This window comes from Chelmon rostratus, chromosome 3 (assembly GCF_017976325.1).
Source record: "Chelmon rostratus isolate fCheRos1 chromosome 3, fCheRos1.pri, whole genome shotgun sequence".
Taxonomy (NCBI): Eukaryota; Metazoa; Chordata; class Actinopteri; order Chaetodontiformes; family Chaetodontidae; genus Chelmon; species Chelmon rostratus.
In genome coordinates, this window is record NC_055660.1 from 20,245,990 (window position 1) to 20,261,791 (window position 15,802).

Below are 15,802 nucleotides of genomic sequence, written 5' to 3' on the forward strand. Positions count from 1 at the left end.
TCAAAGCTGCGGGGCGAGTTTGAGGACGAAAACTTGGAGGAAGATGAAAAATAATAATAATAACTAGAAAATTCCCCCTGGGAAATTTTGAAAGGGACACGGGGTGCGTTCGAGCCGACAAAATTATCTACGTTTTAAAGTTTGAATGAAGTCTCTAGGAGAAACTATGGCGAAGCAGCGGACAATTGAAAAAGGCTGCAATTTGAGAAAACTGCAGATATCAGAGGCAGTCAGTCCCTGATTAATGAATTGCTCCCAGCTGTGTTTCTGTGGCTTTCTCCTTGTCTGTCTCTGTTGATCACCTCAGCTGTCTGTGTCTGCTTCTCTCCTCTGCTTCATGTCTCTGTTAACATGAATTAATGAACTGAATCAATAAACATGAATGGAGCTAATGCTAACAGAGCTAACAGAGCTAACACTAACTGAGCTAACAGCTAACGGTGCGAATATCGCTAACGGCGGTAGCGCTAACAGAGCTAACTGTGCTAGCAGAGCTAATAGAGCTAACAGCGTTAACAAGGGGGCGGGGGGATGGGGTTTTCATTATGCATTTGTCTGTGTGTGTGACTGCGTATGTGTGTGTCTTCGTCTGTTTCTGTGGCTTTCTACTTGTCTGTCTCTGTTGATCACCTCAGCTGTCTGTGTCTGCTTCTCTCCTCTGCTTCATGTCTCTGTTAACATGAATTAATGAACTGAATCAATAAACATGAATGGAGCTAATGCTGACGGAGCTAACAGAGCTAACACTAACGGAGCTAACAGCTAGCGGTGCGAATAGAGCTAACGGCGCTAACGCTAACAGAGCTAACTGTGCTAACAGAGCTAATAACGGCGTTAACAAGGGGGCGAGGGGATGGGGTTTTCATTATGCATTTGTCTGTGTGTGTGTGTTTATGTATCTGTCATTGTGTGTGACTGCGTATGTGTGTGTCTTCGTCTGTTTGTGTGTGTGTGTCTGCTTGAACTACACAAGCAGCCCAACCAGCTCCTACATGGAGATGTGTCTGGTATATGTGTGTCTGAATGTGTGTGTGTTTGTTTGTGTGCGTGTGTAACTTCTGCCCCACCTGCTGATAATTAGGGACACGGGGCACGCTCCGAGGCACTGGCTCCTGCAGCTCTGCTGCAGGAGCCAGTGACTCGGGGCATAGCCCCGAGTCACTTATTACTATCCCGCGCGTTTCTTCTTATTATTATTATTTTTCATCATCCTCCAAATTTTTGTCCCTGAACTCGCCCCGCAGCTTTGAGAAAACCCTTGCAAATTATATATCAAAACGTGCGGTTTGATCAGGATCGGTGTGCTATTTCTTTTCTCTCGTCTTACGACGCGAAAAACTGCGATAAATTTCCCATAAGAATGAATGGGACGGGCGAAAAAAAAAAAGATGGAAATTGGAGTTTTTCAAACGTCTGTAGCTCAGGCATACATTCACCGAGAGACTTCATTTGAACTTTAAAACGTAGATAATTTTGTCGGCTCCAAATGACCCTCGGCACATTTTGATATCTCTTACGGTTTTCGAACTATGACCATCGAAGGCCGACGTAAGACGCGAACAACTGCGAAGACTTTCCCATAAGAAATGAATGGGGAAATTTCCTCAAATTTCAGCCTTTTTCAATTGTCCGCAGCTCGGCCATACTTTGTCCTAGAGACTTCATTCAAAGTTTAAAACGTAGATAAATTTGTCAGCTCAAAATTAATACCGGCACATTTTTTGATATCTCTTACGGTTTTCGAGCTATGACCATCTGAAGACCATCAAGTTTCTCACAAAAATGCTCAGAATCTCTCCCTCTACAGTGGGTGATGTCATAAGTTAGAGTGAGACAGCCGGTGAAAAATCGCCTGAAATGTGTTTCTAAAATTGCCGTAAAATACAAACGGTGAATAGGAGACACATAATTTTGGGATCTTTTGTAGACAAACTTGTCCTCTTTCATGTGATGTCCTCGAAAAAGCCGAGAGACTTACTGAATTTAAATAGTGAGGCTTTTTGTGTAGCCACCTCCCTCTAGCTCTCCCATTGACTCCAATGTAAAAATTCAGAGCTGTTTTGTGAGAAAAGCATAAATGCCTCCTGTCTTTACATCGCCATAAAACGAAAAGTTGTTGTCTCAGGAATAAAACGAGATGATATTCGGACTCAGGAAGTTCTCGGGAGTCCGATGATCTATAGTACACTCTGATACGAGGTACGGTTCTCTCACCAGAGGATTTAGTTCGGGAGGTTCGCCGAACCCAAATCTCACTGCATACAATACAAACTCCTGTTCTCTGAGTCGCAGAGTCTTTTTAAGTCGACCATTTTGTCATTTTTCTAAAGAATATCTGGACACAAAACACACGTACATCTGGCCCAGACTTGTCCGCATCTCACAGTGTAATCGGTTTTTTGATAGCAGCTACGGTTTTGACACAATCGCAAGTTGTTCGGAAGAAACCGACAGCGAAAAAGCCGCTTTTCAGTTAACAGGTGCAACTGTCATTAACTGTCATTTACACACACACCGGTCAATAACCCACGCACACACATCTGCAGGACAACAAGCCTGAGAGTGATTATCTTAACGAGCTCAGTCAAAACAAGGGCATTGTTTGAAAACAATCTGCGTCCAACAAGCAGTTAAACTCAGCTTCACCAAGCGCTTTGCCAAAGAGGTTGAGACAGTAGTCACACAAAAGCACACACAAAAAGGGCTAACCAACAGCTAAAAAGTGATTAAAAACAGCACATCAAAACTGAACAGGAACAGGTAAAAAGTGGGAGAGGTAGAGAGGTAATTATCAGCAGGTGGGGCAGAAGTTACACAGGCACACACACACACACACACATTCAGACACACATATACCAGACACATTTCCATGTAGGAGCTGGTTGGGCTGCTTGTGTAGTTCAAGCAGACACACACACACAAACAGACGAAGACACACACATACGCAGTCACACACAATGACAGATACATAAACACACACACACACAGACAAATGCAAAATGAAAACCCCATCCCCCCGCCCCCTTGTTAACGCTGCTAGCTCTATTAGCTCTGCTAGCACAGTTAGCTCTGTTAGCGCTAGCGCCGTTAGCTCTATTCGCGCCGTTAGCTGTTAGCTCAGTTAGTGTTAGCTCTGTTAGCTCCGTTAGCATTAGCTCCATTCGTGTTTATTGATTCAGTTCATTAATTCATGTTAACAGAGACATGAAGCAGAGGAGAGAAGCAGACACAGACAGCTGAGGTGATCAACAGAGACAGACAAGGAGAAAGCCACAGAAACACAGCTGAGAGCAATTCATTAATCAGGGACTGACTACCTCTGATATCTGCCGTTTTCTCAAATTGCAGCCTTTTTCAATTGTCCGCTGCTTCGCCATAGTTTCTCCTAGAGACTTCATTCAAACTTTAAAACGTAGATAATTTTGTCGGCTCCAAATGACCCTCGGCACATTTTGATATCTCTTACGGTTTTCGAGCTATGACCATCGAAGGCCGACGTAAGACGCAAACAACTGCGATAAATTTCCCATAAGAAATGAATGGGGAAATTTCCTCAAATTTCAGCCTTTTTCAATTGTCCGCTGCTCGGCCATACTTTGTCCTAGAGACTTCATTCAAACTTTAAAACGTAGATAATTTTGTCGGCTCGAACGCACCCCGTGTCCCTTTCAAAATTTCCCAGGGGGAATTTTCTAGTTATTATTTTTCATCTTCCTCCAAGTTTTCGTCCTCAAACTCGTCCCACAGCTTTGAGAAAACCCTCGCAAATTATATATCAAAACGTGCGTATTGTTCGGGATCGGTGTGCTATTACTTTTCTCAAATTTATCGCAGTTTTTCGCGTCGTAAGACGCGAAAAACTGCGATAAATTTCCCATAAGAAATGAATGGGACGGGCGAAAAAAACAAGATTGAAATTGGAGTTTTTCAAACATCTGTAGCTCAGGCATACATTCACCGAGAGACTTCATTTCAACTTTAAAATGTAGACCCAAGTCTGGTCTATTGGTGTGTTCATCCACATTTTGATTGGTCCTATAGTTTTTGATCAGTCACTGTTCAATGACAGTGATCGTTTGGCGGGAAATTTTGAGATTATAATGGGTGTGTATTGCGCGGAATGTTCGTGCTAGAGTGCGTGCTAGAGTGGCACAGAGTCTAAAAACGATCTGAAAATCTTCTCTTTTTCTCGTCGCTACGGCCACAAATTACACTCTACACGCATAAGTTTGGGCTCATTTTGTAGACAAACTTGTCCTCTTTCGTGTGATGTCCTCGGAAAAGCCGAGAGACTTACTGAATTTAAATAGTGAGACGTTTTGTGCAGCCAGCGCCCTCCTGTTCTCCCATTAAGTCCCATGTTAAAATTCAGAGCTGTTTTGTGAGCAAAGCAGAAATGCCTCCTGTCTTTAGATCGCCATAAAACGAAAAGTTGTTGTGTCAGGAATAAAACGAGGAGATGGCCGGACTCAGGAAGTTCTCGGGAGTCCGATGATCTATAGTACACTCTGATACGAGGTACGGTTCTCTCACCAGAGGATTTAGTTCAGGAGGTTCGCCGAACCCAAATCTCACTGCATACAATACAAACTCCTGTTCTCTGAGTCGCAGAGTCTTTTTAAGTCGACCATTTTGTCATTTTTCTAAAGAATATCTGGACATAAAACACACGTACATCTGGCCCAGACTTGTCCGCATCTCACAGTGTAATCGGTTTTTTGATAGCAGCTACGGTTTTGACACAATCGCAAGTTGTTCGGAAGAAACCGACAGCGAAAAAGCCGCTTTTCAAGGGAGGAGTTTAACAGGTGCAACTGTCATTTACACACACACCGGTCAATAACCCACGCACACACATCTGCAGGACAACAAGCCTGAGAATGATTATCTTAACGAGCTCAGTCAAAACAAGGGCATTGTTTGAAAACAATCTCCGTCCAACAAGCAGTTAAACTCAGCTTCACCAAGCGCTTTGCCAAAAAGGTTGAGACAGTAGTCACACAAACACACACACAAGCAGGGCTAACCAACAGCTAAAAAGTGATTAAAAACAAGCACGTCAAAACTGAACAGGAACAGGTAAAAAGTGGGAGAGGTAGAGAGGTAATTATCAGCAGGTGGGGCAGAAGTTACACACGCACACAAACAAACACACACACACACACATTCAGACACACATATACCAGACACATCTCCATGTAGGAGCTGGTTGGGCTGCTTGTGTAGTTCAAGCAGACACACACACACAAACAGACGAAGACACACACATACGCAGTCACACACAACGACAGATACATAAACACACACACACAGACAAATGCATAATGAAAACCCCATCCCCCCGCCCCCTTGTTAACGCCGTTAGCTCTGTTAGCTCTGTTAGCACAGTTAGCTCTGTTAGCGCTAGCGCCGTTAGCTATATTCGCACCTTTAGCTGTTAGCTCAGTTAGTGTTAGCTCTGTTAGCTCCGTTAGCATTAGCTCCATTCATGTTTATTGATTCAGTTCATTAATTCATGTTAACAGAGACATGAAGCAGAGGAGAGAAGCAGACACAGACAGCTGAGGTGATCAACAGAGACAGACAAGGAGAAAGCCACAGAAACACAGCTGAGAGCAATTCATTAATCAGGGACTGACTACCTCTGATATCTGCCGTTTTCTCAATTTGCAGCCTTTTTCAATTGTCCGCTGCTTCGCCATAGTTTCTCCTAGAGACTTCATTCAAACTTTAAAACGTAGATAATTTTGTCGGCTCGAACGCACCCCGTGTCCCTTTCAAAATTTCCCAGGGGGAATTTTCTAGTTACCTCTCTACCTCTCCCACTTTTTACCTGTTCCTGTTCAGTTTTGACGTGCTTGTTTTTAATCACTTTTTAGCTGTTGGTTAGCCCTGCTTGTGTGTGTGTTTGTGTGACTACTTTCTCAACCTTTTTGGCAAAGCGCTTGGTGAAGCTGAGTTTAACTGTTTGTTGGATGGAGATTGTTTTCAAACAATGCCCTTGTTTTGACTGAGCTCGTTAAGATAATCATTCTCAGGCTTGTTGTCCTGCAGATGTGTGTGCGTGGGTTATTGACCGGTGTGTGTGTAAATGACAGTTGCACCTGTTAAACTCCTCCCTTGAAAAGCGGCTTTTTCGCTGTCGGTTTCTTCCGAACAACTTGCGATTGTGTCAAAACCGTAGCTGCTATCAAAAAACCGATTACACTGTGAGATGCGGACAAGTCTGGGCCAGATGTACGTGTGTTTTATGTCCAGATATTCTTTAGAAAAATGACAAAATGGTCGACTTAAAAAGACTCTGCGACTCAGAGAACAGGAGTTTGTATTGTATGCAGTGAGATTTGGGTTCGGCGAACCTCCTGAACTAAATCCTCTGGTGAGAGAACCGTACCTCGTATCAGAGTGTACTATAGATCATCGGACTCCCGAGAACTTCCTGAGTCCGGCCATCTCCTCGTTTTATTCCTGACACAACAACTTTTCGTTTTATGGCGATCTAAAGACAGGAGGCATTTCTGCTTTGCTCACAAAACAGCTCTGAATTTTAACATGGGACTTAATGGGAGAACAGGAGGGCGCTGGCTGCACAAAACGTCTCACTATTTAAATTCAGTAAGTCTCTCGGCTTTTTCGAGGACATCACACGAAAGAGGACAAGTTTGTCTACAAACTGATCCCAAAATTATGCGTGTAGAGTGTAATTTGTGGCCGTAGCGACGAGAAAAAGAGAAGATTTTCAGATCGTTTTTAGACTCTGTGCCACTCTAGCACGCACTCTAGCACGAACATTCCGCGCAATACACACCCATTATAATCTCAAAATTTCCCGCCAAACGATCACTGTCATTGAACAGTGACTGATCAAAAACTATAGGACCAATCAAAATGTGGATGAACACACCAATAGACCAGACTTGGGTCTACATTTTAAAGTTGAAATGAAGTCTCTCGGTGAATGTATGCCTGAGCTACAGATGTTTGAAAAACTCCAATTTCAATCTTGTTTTTTTCGCCCGTCCCATTCATTTCTTATGGGAAATTTATCGCAGTTTTTCGCGTCTTACGACGCGAAAAACTGCGATAAATTTGAGAAAAGTAATAGCACACCGATCCCGAACAATACGCACGTTTTGATATATAATTTGCGAGGGTTTTCTCAAAGCTGCGGGGCGAGTTTAGGGACGAAAATTTGGAGGATGATGAAAAATAATAACTAGAAAATTCCCTCTGGGAAATTTTGAAAGGGACACGGGGTGTGTTGGAGCCGACAAAATTATCTACGTTTTAAAGTTTGAATGAAGTCTCTAGGACAAAGTATGGCCGAGCAGCGGACAATTGAAAAAGGCTGAAATTTGAGGAAATTTCCCCATTCATTTCTTATGGGAAATTTATCGCAGTTGTTTGCGTCTTACGTCGGCCTTCGATGGTCATAGCTCGAAAACCGTAAGAGATATCAAAATGTGCCGAGGGTCATTTTGAGCCGACAAAATTATCTACGTTTTAAAGTTTGAATGAAGTCTCTAGGAGAAACTATGGCGAAGCAGCGGACAATTGAAAAAGGCTGCAATTTGAGAAAACAGCAGATATCAGAGGTAGTCAGTCCCTGATTAATGAACTGGTCCCAGCTGTGTTTCTGTGGCTTTCTCCTTGTCTGTCTCTGTTGATCACCTCAGCTGTCTGTGTCTGCTTCTCTCCTCTGCTTCATGTCTCTGTTAACATGAATTAATGAACTGAATCAATAAACACGAATGGAGCTAATGCTAACGGAGCTAACAGAGCTAACACTAACGGAGCTAACAGCGCGAATACAGCTAACAGCTCTAACGCTAACAGAGCTAACTGTGCTAACAGAGCTAATAGAGCTAACGGCGTTAACAAGGGGGCGGGGGGATGGGGTTTTCATTATGCATTTGTCTGTGTGTGTGTGTTTATGTATCTGTCATTGTGTGTGACTGCGTATGTGTGTGTCTTCGTCTGTTTGTGTGTGTGTGTCTGCTTGAACTACACAAGCAGCCCAACCAGCTCCTACATGGAGATGTGTCTGGTATATGTGTGTCTGAATGTGTGTGTGTGTGTGTGTTTGTTTGTGTGCGTGTGTAACTTCTGCCCCACCTGCTGATAATTACCTCTCTACCTCTCCCACTTTTTACCTGTTCCTGTTCAGTTTTGACGTGCTTGTTTTTAATCACTTTTTAGCTGTTGGTTAGCCCTGCTTGTGTGTGCGTTTGTGTGACTACTGTCTCAACCTTTTTGGCAAAGCGCTTGGTGAAGCTGAGTTTAACTGTTTGTTGGACGGAGATTGTTTTCAAACAATGCCCTTGTTTTGACTGAGCTCGTTAAGATAATCATTCTCAGGCTTGTTGTCCTGCAGATGTGTGTGCGTGGGTTATTGACCGGTGTGTGTGTAAATGACAGTTACACCTGTAAACTGAAAAGCGGCTTTTTCGCTGTCGGTTTCTTCCGAACAACTTGCGATTGTGTCAAAACCGTAGCTGCTATCAAAAAAACGATTACACTGTGAGATGCGGACAAGTCTGGGCCAGATGTACGTGTGTTTTATGTCCAGATATTCTTTAGAAAAATGACAAAATGGTCGACTTAAAAAGACTCTGCCACTCAGAGAACAGGAGTTTGTATTGTATGCAGTGAGATTTGGGTTCGGCGAACCTCCTGAACTAAATCCTCTGGTGAGAGAACCGTACCTCGTATCAGAGTGTACTATAGATCATCGGACTCCCGAGAACTTCCTGAGTCCGACCATCATCTCGTTTTATTCCTGACACAACAACTTTTCGTTTTATGGCGATCTAAAGACAGGAGGCATTTCTGCTTTGCTCACAAAACAGCTCTGAATTTTAACATGGGACTTAATGGGAGAACAGGAGGGCGCTGGCTGCACAAAACGTCTCACTATTTAAATTCAGTAAGTCTCTCGGCTTTTTCGAGGACATCAAACGAAAGAGGACAAGTTTGTCTACAAACTGATCCCAAAATTATGCGTGTAGAGTGTAATTTGTGGCCGTAGCGACGAGAAAAAGAGAAGATTTTCAGATCATTTTTAGACTCTGTGCCACTCTAGCACGCACTCTAGCACGAACATTCCGCGCAATACACACCCATTATAATCTCAAAATTTCCCGCCAAACGATCACTGTCATTGAACAGTGACTGATCAAAAACTATAGGACCAATCAAAATGTGGATGAACACACCAATAGACCAGACTTGGGTCTACATTTTAAAGTTGAAATGAAGTCTCTCGGTGAATGTATGCCTGAGCTACAGATGTTTGAAAAACTCCAATTTCAATCTTGTTTTTTTTCACCGGTCCCATTCATTTCTTATGGGAAATTTATCGCAGTTTTTCGCGTCTTACGACGCGAAAAACTGCGATAAATTTGAGAAAAGTAATAGCACACCGATCCCGAACAATACGCACGTTTTGATATATAATTTGCGAGGGTTTTCTCAAAGCTGCGGGGCGAGTTTGAGGACGAAAACTTGGAGGAAGATGAAAAATAATAACTAGAAAATTCCCCCTGGGAAATTTTGAAAGGGACACGGGGTGTGTTCGAGCCGACAAAATTATCTACGTTTTAAAGTTTGAATGAAGTCTCTAGGACAAAGTATGGCCGAGCAGCGGACAATTGAAAAAGGCTGAAATTTGAGGAAATTTCCCCATTCATTTCTTATGGGAAATTTATCGCAGTTGTTTGCGTCTTACGTCGGCCTTCGATGGTCATAGCTCGAAAACCGTAAGAGATATCAAAATGTGCCGAGGGTCATTTTGAGCCGACAAAATTATCTACGTTTTAAAGTTTGAATGAAGTCTCTAGGAGAAACTATGGCGAAGCAGCGGACAATTGAAAAAGGCTGCAAATTGAGAAAACGGCAGATATCAGAGGTAGTCAGTCCCTGATTAATGAATGGAGTTAATGCTAACAGAGCTAGCAGAGCTAACACTAACGGAGCTAACAGCTAACGGCGCTAACGCTAACAGAGCTAACTGTGCTAACAGAGCTAATAGAGCTAACGGTGTTAACAAGGGGGCGGGGGGATGGGGTTTTCATTGTGCATTTGTCTGTGTGTGTGTGTTTATGTATCTGTCATTGTGTGTGACTGCGTATGTGTGTGTCTTCGTCTGTTTGTGTGTGTGTGTCTGCTTGAACTACACAAGCAGCCCAACCAGCTCCTACATGGAGATGTGTATAGTATATATGTGTCCGAATGTGTGTGTGTGTGTGTGTGTGTGCGTGTGTGCCTGTGTAACTTCTGCCCCACCTGCTGATAATTACCTCTCTACCTCTCCCACTTTTTACCTGTTCCTGTTCAGTTTTGACGTGCTTGTTTTTAATCACTTTTTAGCTGTTGGTTAGCCCTGCTTGTGTGTGTGTTTGTGTGACTACTTTCTCAACCTTTTTGGCAAAGCGCTTGGTGAAGCTGAGTTTAACTGTTTGTTGGATGGAGATTGTTTTCAAACAATGCCCTTGTTTTGACTGAGCTCGTTAAGATAATCATTCTCAGGCTTGTTGTCCTGCAGATGTGTGTGCGTGGGTTATTGACCGGTGTGTGTGTAAATGACAGTTGCACCTGTTAAACTCCTCCCTTGAAAAGCGGCTTTTTCGCTGTCGGTTTCTTCCGAACAACTTGCGATTGTGTCAAAACCGTAGCTGCTATCAAAAAACCGATTACACTGTGAGATGCGGACAAGTCTGGGCCAGATGTACGTGTGTTTTATGTCCAGATATTCTTTAGAAAAATGACAAAATGGTCGACTTAAAAAGACTCTGCGACTCAGAGAACAGGAGTTTGTATTGTATGCAGTGAGATTTGGGTTCGGCGAACCTCCTGAACTAAATCCTCTGGTGAGAGAACCGTACCTCGTATCAGAGTGTACTATAGATCATCGGACTCCCGAGAACTTCCTGAGTCCGGCCATCTCCTCGTTTTATTCCTGACACAACAACTTTTCGTTTTATGGCGATCTAAAGACAGGAGGCATTTCTGCTTTGCTCACAAAACAGCTCTGAATTTTAACATGGGACTTAATGGGAGAACAGGAGGGCGCTGGCTGCACAAAACGTCTCACTATTTAAATTCAGTAAGTCTCTCGGCTTTTTCGAGGACATCACACGAAAGAGGACAAGTTTGTCTACAAAATGAGCCCAAAATTATGCGTGTAGAGTGTAATTTGTGGCCGTAGCGACGAGAAAAAGAGAAGATTTTCAGATCGTTTTTAGACTCTGTGCCACTCTAGCACGCACTCTAGCACGAACATTCCGCGCAATACACACCCATTATAATCTCAAAATTTCCCGCCAAACGATCACTGTCATTGAACAGTGACTGATCAAAAACTATAGGACCAATCAAAATGTGGATGAACACACCAATAGACCAGACTTGGGTCTACATTTTAAAGTTGAAATGAAGTCTCTCGGTGAATGTATGCCTGAGCTACAGATGTTTGAAAAACTCCAATTTCAATCTTGTTTTTTCGGCCGTCCCATTCATTTCTTATGGGAAATTTATCGCAGTTTTTCGCGTCTTACGACGCGAAAAACTGCGATAAATTTGAGAAAAGTAATAGCACACCGATCCCGAACAATACGCACGTTTTGATATATAATTTGCGAGGGTTTTCTCAAAGCTGTGGGACGAGTTTGAGGACGAAAACTTGGAGGAAGATGAAAAATAATAATAATAAGAAGAAGAAGAAGAAGAAACGCGCGGGATAGTAATAAGTGACTCGGGGCTACGCCCCGAGTCACTGGCTCCTGCAGCTATTTCATAGCTGTAGGAGCCAGTGACTCGGGACGTTGCCCCGTGTCCCTAATAATAAGAAGAAGAAGAAACGCGCGGGATAGTAATAAGTGACTCGGGGCTACGCCCCGAGTCACTGGCTCCTGCAGCTATGAAATAGCTGTAGGAGCCAGTGACTCGGGACGTTGCCCCGTGTCCCTAATAAGAAGAAACGCGCGGGATAGTAATAAGTGACTCGGGGCTACGCCCCGTGTCCCTAATAAGAAGAAGAAGAAACGCGCGGGATAGTAATAAGTGACTCGGGGCTACGCCCCGAGTCACTGGCTCCTGCAGCTATGAAATAGCTGTAGGAGCCAGTGACTCGGGACGTTGCCCCGTGTCCCTAATAAGAAGAAGAAGAAGAAGAAGAAACGCGCGGGATAGTAATAAGTGACTCGGGGCTACGCCCCGAGTCACTGGCTCCTGCAGCTATGAAATAGCTGTAGGAGCCAGTGACTCGGGACGTTGCCCCGTGTCCCTAATAAGAAGAAGAAGAAGAAGAAGAAACGCGCGGGATAGTAATAAGTGACTCGGGGCTACGCCCCGAGTCACTGGCTCCTGCAGCTATGAAATAGCTGTAGGAGCCAGTGACTCGGGACGTTGCCCCGTGTCCCTAATTAACCACTGACAAACACATTAGTTACAACGACCAAAGGATGAAAGTGGTGTTAGGGAGGAAATACTTTACTGTTTCAGTTAAGACTTGTTCACATTCAACCTCAGCCATCAACTGACAAACAGAAAACATCCAACAGAATATTCACTGTTCAGCTCAAGTACTTCCTTGCAATCCATTGGCCACAGCGTGTCATGAAAAGCTTTAATATTGACCTCGAAAAACAGCAGCTGAATTCAACAATTGCTGGAATTCATCTGTCGCTCGTCTCCAGCAGAGCCGTTGCTGTGTAGTGTCTGTGTCTCAATGAAAACTCAGTGTTATCAAACAGTCAAATCAATACTCCTCCTGCATGGTCTTCTAGTGGGTCTGTGCGAATGTAGAAACCACACAGTAACAGTTCTGATGAAGATGAGCGTAAGCAGACACCATTTCAGTCTGTCCATATTTACCAATTATTAATCAGTTCTCACCAACTACAAGTTAAATGTGATTAACACCTATGTAAACCCTCAATTTCAAATTTAAGGAATTTCTATTTATTCTTGGTATACTGTATATTTTTAATGTTTTGCTCAAGATCAAATATCAGAAACAGCAAGCGTGACCTGCTTCCTTTGAAGGCTCAGAGAGGAGGGAGGGTCCGCGGGTGTAAATTCCAGTGTTGTTTGAGGGAATATAAACTGCCCCCTCCAATTCTGTTGCTACAGCCGCCCAAATTATCAGAGACAAACACCCACCTATTACCTCAAGAGACATCAAACAAACCTAATAGTCGGGTGGTATCCATTTATGAGGAGAAATTATGCGATGGCGGTGTGGTCTGCAGTGTGTAGGTTGATCAGCATCCTTCTGGTGAAACTCCCCCAAGTCCAGTATGTGATCGCATTGCCATGGAAACAATGTGGCCGGTTGATATTTTTAACCCGAGGGGTCTTTTCCTCACTCCTACACAGCAGTGTTGGGTCAAAGTTGGAATCAGTTGTGTTGCTAAAAAAGCATCTGTGGTCAGAGATCAGCAAACCACGGCCAAACATTGAGATTCTGTATTTTTACGTGGTCTTTTCTGGATGGGAAATGTCATTACTAACTTACTGTGGCCTCACCCAGAACTCAGGCTTATACAAATACAAACAGTCTCAAAATAATTCACTTTTACCTCTCACATCCTGATAATCATTAAAACAGAAAAAACAGAACTTAAGACAAAACACTACATTGACATTTTAGGTAATGAAATCTATTGAATATTCATTAATAGAGTGTAAGGACTTTAAGGTATAAAAATGTTTTAAGATGATTTCCATAACAGATGCAAGGTCTGTCTAACTTGCATAAACTTTGACAACAATTGACACAACTAATCATCAACTGCTCCTCGAAAAACCAGAGATAAAATCCTTCATTCAAGCACATACAATTAAAGGGTACCACTATATTAAACAACTGTGTATGAAGAGAAGGAATAATAACACTACACGCCCTGGAGGTTTTACACATGGCAACAAATTTGGTCCAAATTCCTTATTTGGGTTCCATGATTTAATAATTGAAAAAAGTAAAAGAATCAATTTATAAATAAACCCACAATCTCCAGAGGACACATCACATGCTATCTTTCTTGTGGAGTGAGGGGAGTTATTGTCTGTTTAGTTACAGGCGCCAATGGGAATTTCCATTAAAAGCAGCTAATTGGACAGAAGAGGCTTTGACGGCTGCTTTCGCAAGTTATGTGCTAACGCCAGCTGAAGAGCTGTAACAGGAGGGGGGATGGAGTGGGATCGGGCGATGAGTTGAGAGAGTGTGAACAGAACGGAGAGAGAAAGACAAGAAATACAAGAAAAACACCTGCTATGTGGGAGAATTTAGATCATGCATAAATTAACATCTGGGGAGTACACTTTCTTTTGACGGCTCTCAAAGCTGTTTGTAGGCACTAACTGTTCTGTAAGCCAGTGGTTGCAACCTTTTCTGTCTGACGTGTGACTTACACACAGGCCCTCACTGATGAACTATAAACCTTTCATCAGCACCATCAGTGATGTTCCAAATGTGTTGATTGTATTAAAGTGTACGCTCTTACAATACCTTTTTCATACAACTGAACTGTCAGTGTCTTAGTGAGGTTTTCACTCGTGCTACTAGGAGCTGGATGTTTCAGTCTATTATCTACTGCTGTTAGCTAACCGTGTCAACAATTTAGCATTATCTAGTAGTTTTAGCTAACTGCTTTCAGCAATTTATCCACTGCTTTTAGCTAACCGTGTCAACAATTTAGTGTTATCCTTTAGTTTTAGCAAACTGCCTTCAGGAATTTATCCACTACTTTTTATCAACTACTTTTAGCTAACTGTGTCACCAATTTAGTGTTATCTGTTACTTTGGGCTAACCGTGTCAACAGTTTAGCGTTATCCGTTACGTTTGGCTAATCGTGTCAACAATGTAGCGTTATCTGCTACTTTTAGCTAACTGTCAACTATTTAGACGTATCCATTACTTTTAACTAACTCTTTCAACCATTTATCCACAACTTTTTATAAATTATTCAACCATTTATTCAGCTAATTTCAAGTGTTTATCCATTACTTTTAACTAAATAGTTTAACCATTACTTTCAGCTACTCAGCCGCTCTTAGCTAGCATTAGTGTTTACTTTTAGCTAAATGTTTTCAACCATTCATTACTCTTAGTTAAATATTTTCATCCATTTAATATTAATAATGATAAATAATAGCTTTTAACTAAATATTTTCATCCATTCATCCTCTACGTTTAGTTAATGTTAAATGTTTTAACCATTTATATGTATAATGTGCATACTATATACACCCTGTGGAAACTGCAGAAGTCCCCAGTGAAGTACATTGATGGAAATCTGTAATCACTGCTCTAAGGAAATGCACACACACACCTTAAGATTACTTCACCGGCATCAGCAGGAAGTAGGCTTTACCAGCAGGGACTTCATGGTCACGGTTAAGAAGAAGTTCTCATGCAGCACAGTGTCCAACTGTCTCACATAATTACAGATACTCATTAGTGAGACAACCAGTGGTGCTTTAAATGTCCTGACAAAGCAGCTGCAACAGACAAGCCAGCTTCAGATGTCCAAACGCCATGTTTCTTAGAACTATATAGATTTAACAGCCCCAAGCCTTTTAGTGGCTCTTCAGAGGCCCAGGGTATCGCTTGATTGAGCAGGATTTTGGGATCTTGATTTAGTCTGGAAAAGATGAAAGTTCAAGGTCAAGACTTACACCAGAATATCTTCTCACATCCCCCATCAAGTCACTCCTTATCATGCCCAGCTGATTCAACCACATTTGATCCAGACTAATGTGCTCCTAAAAATGACATGTTGATGAGAAAACTAACAAATA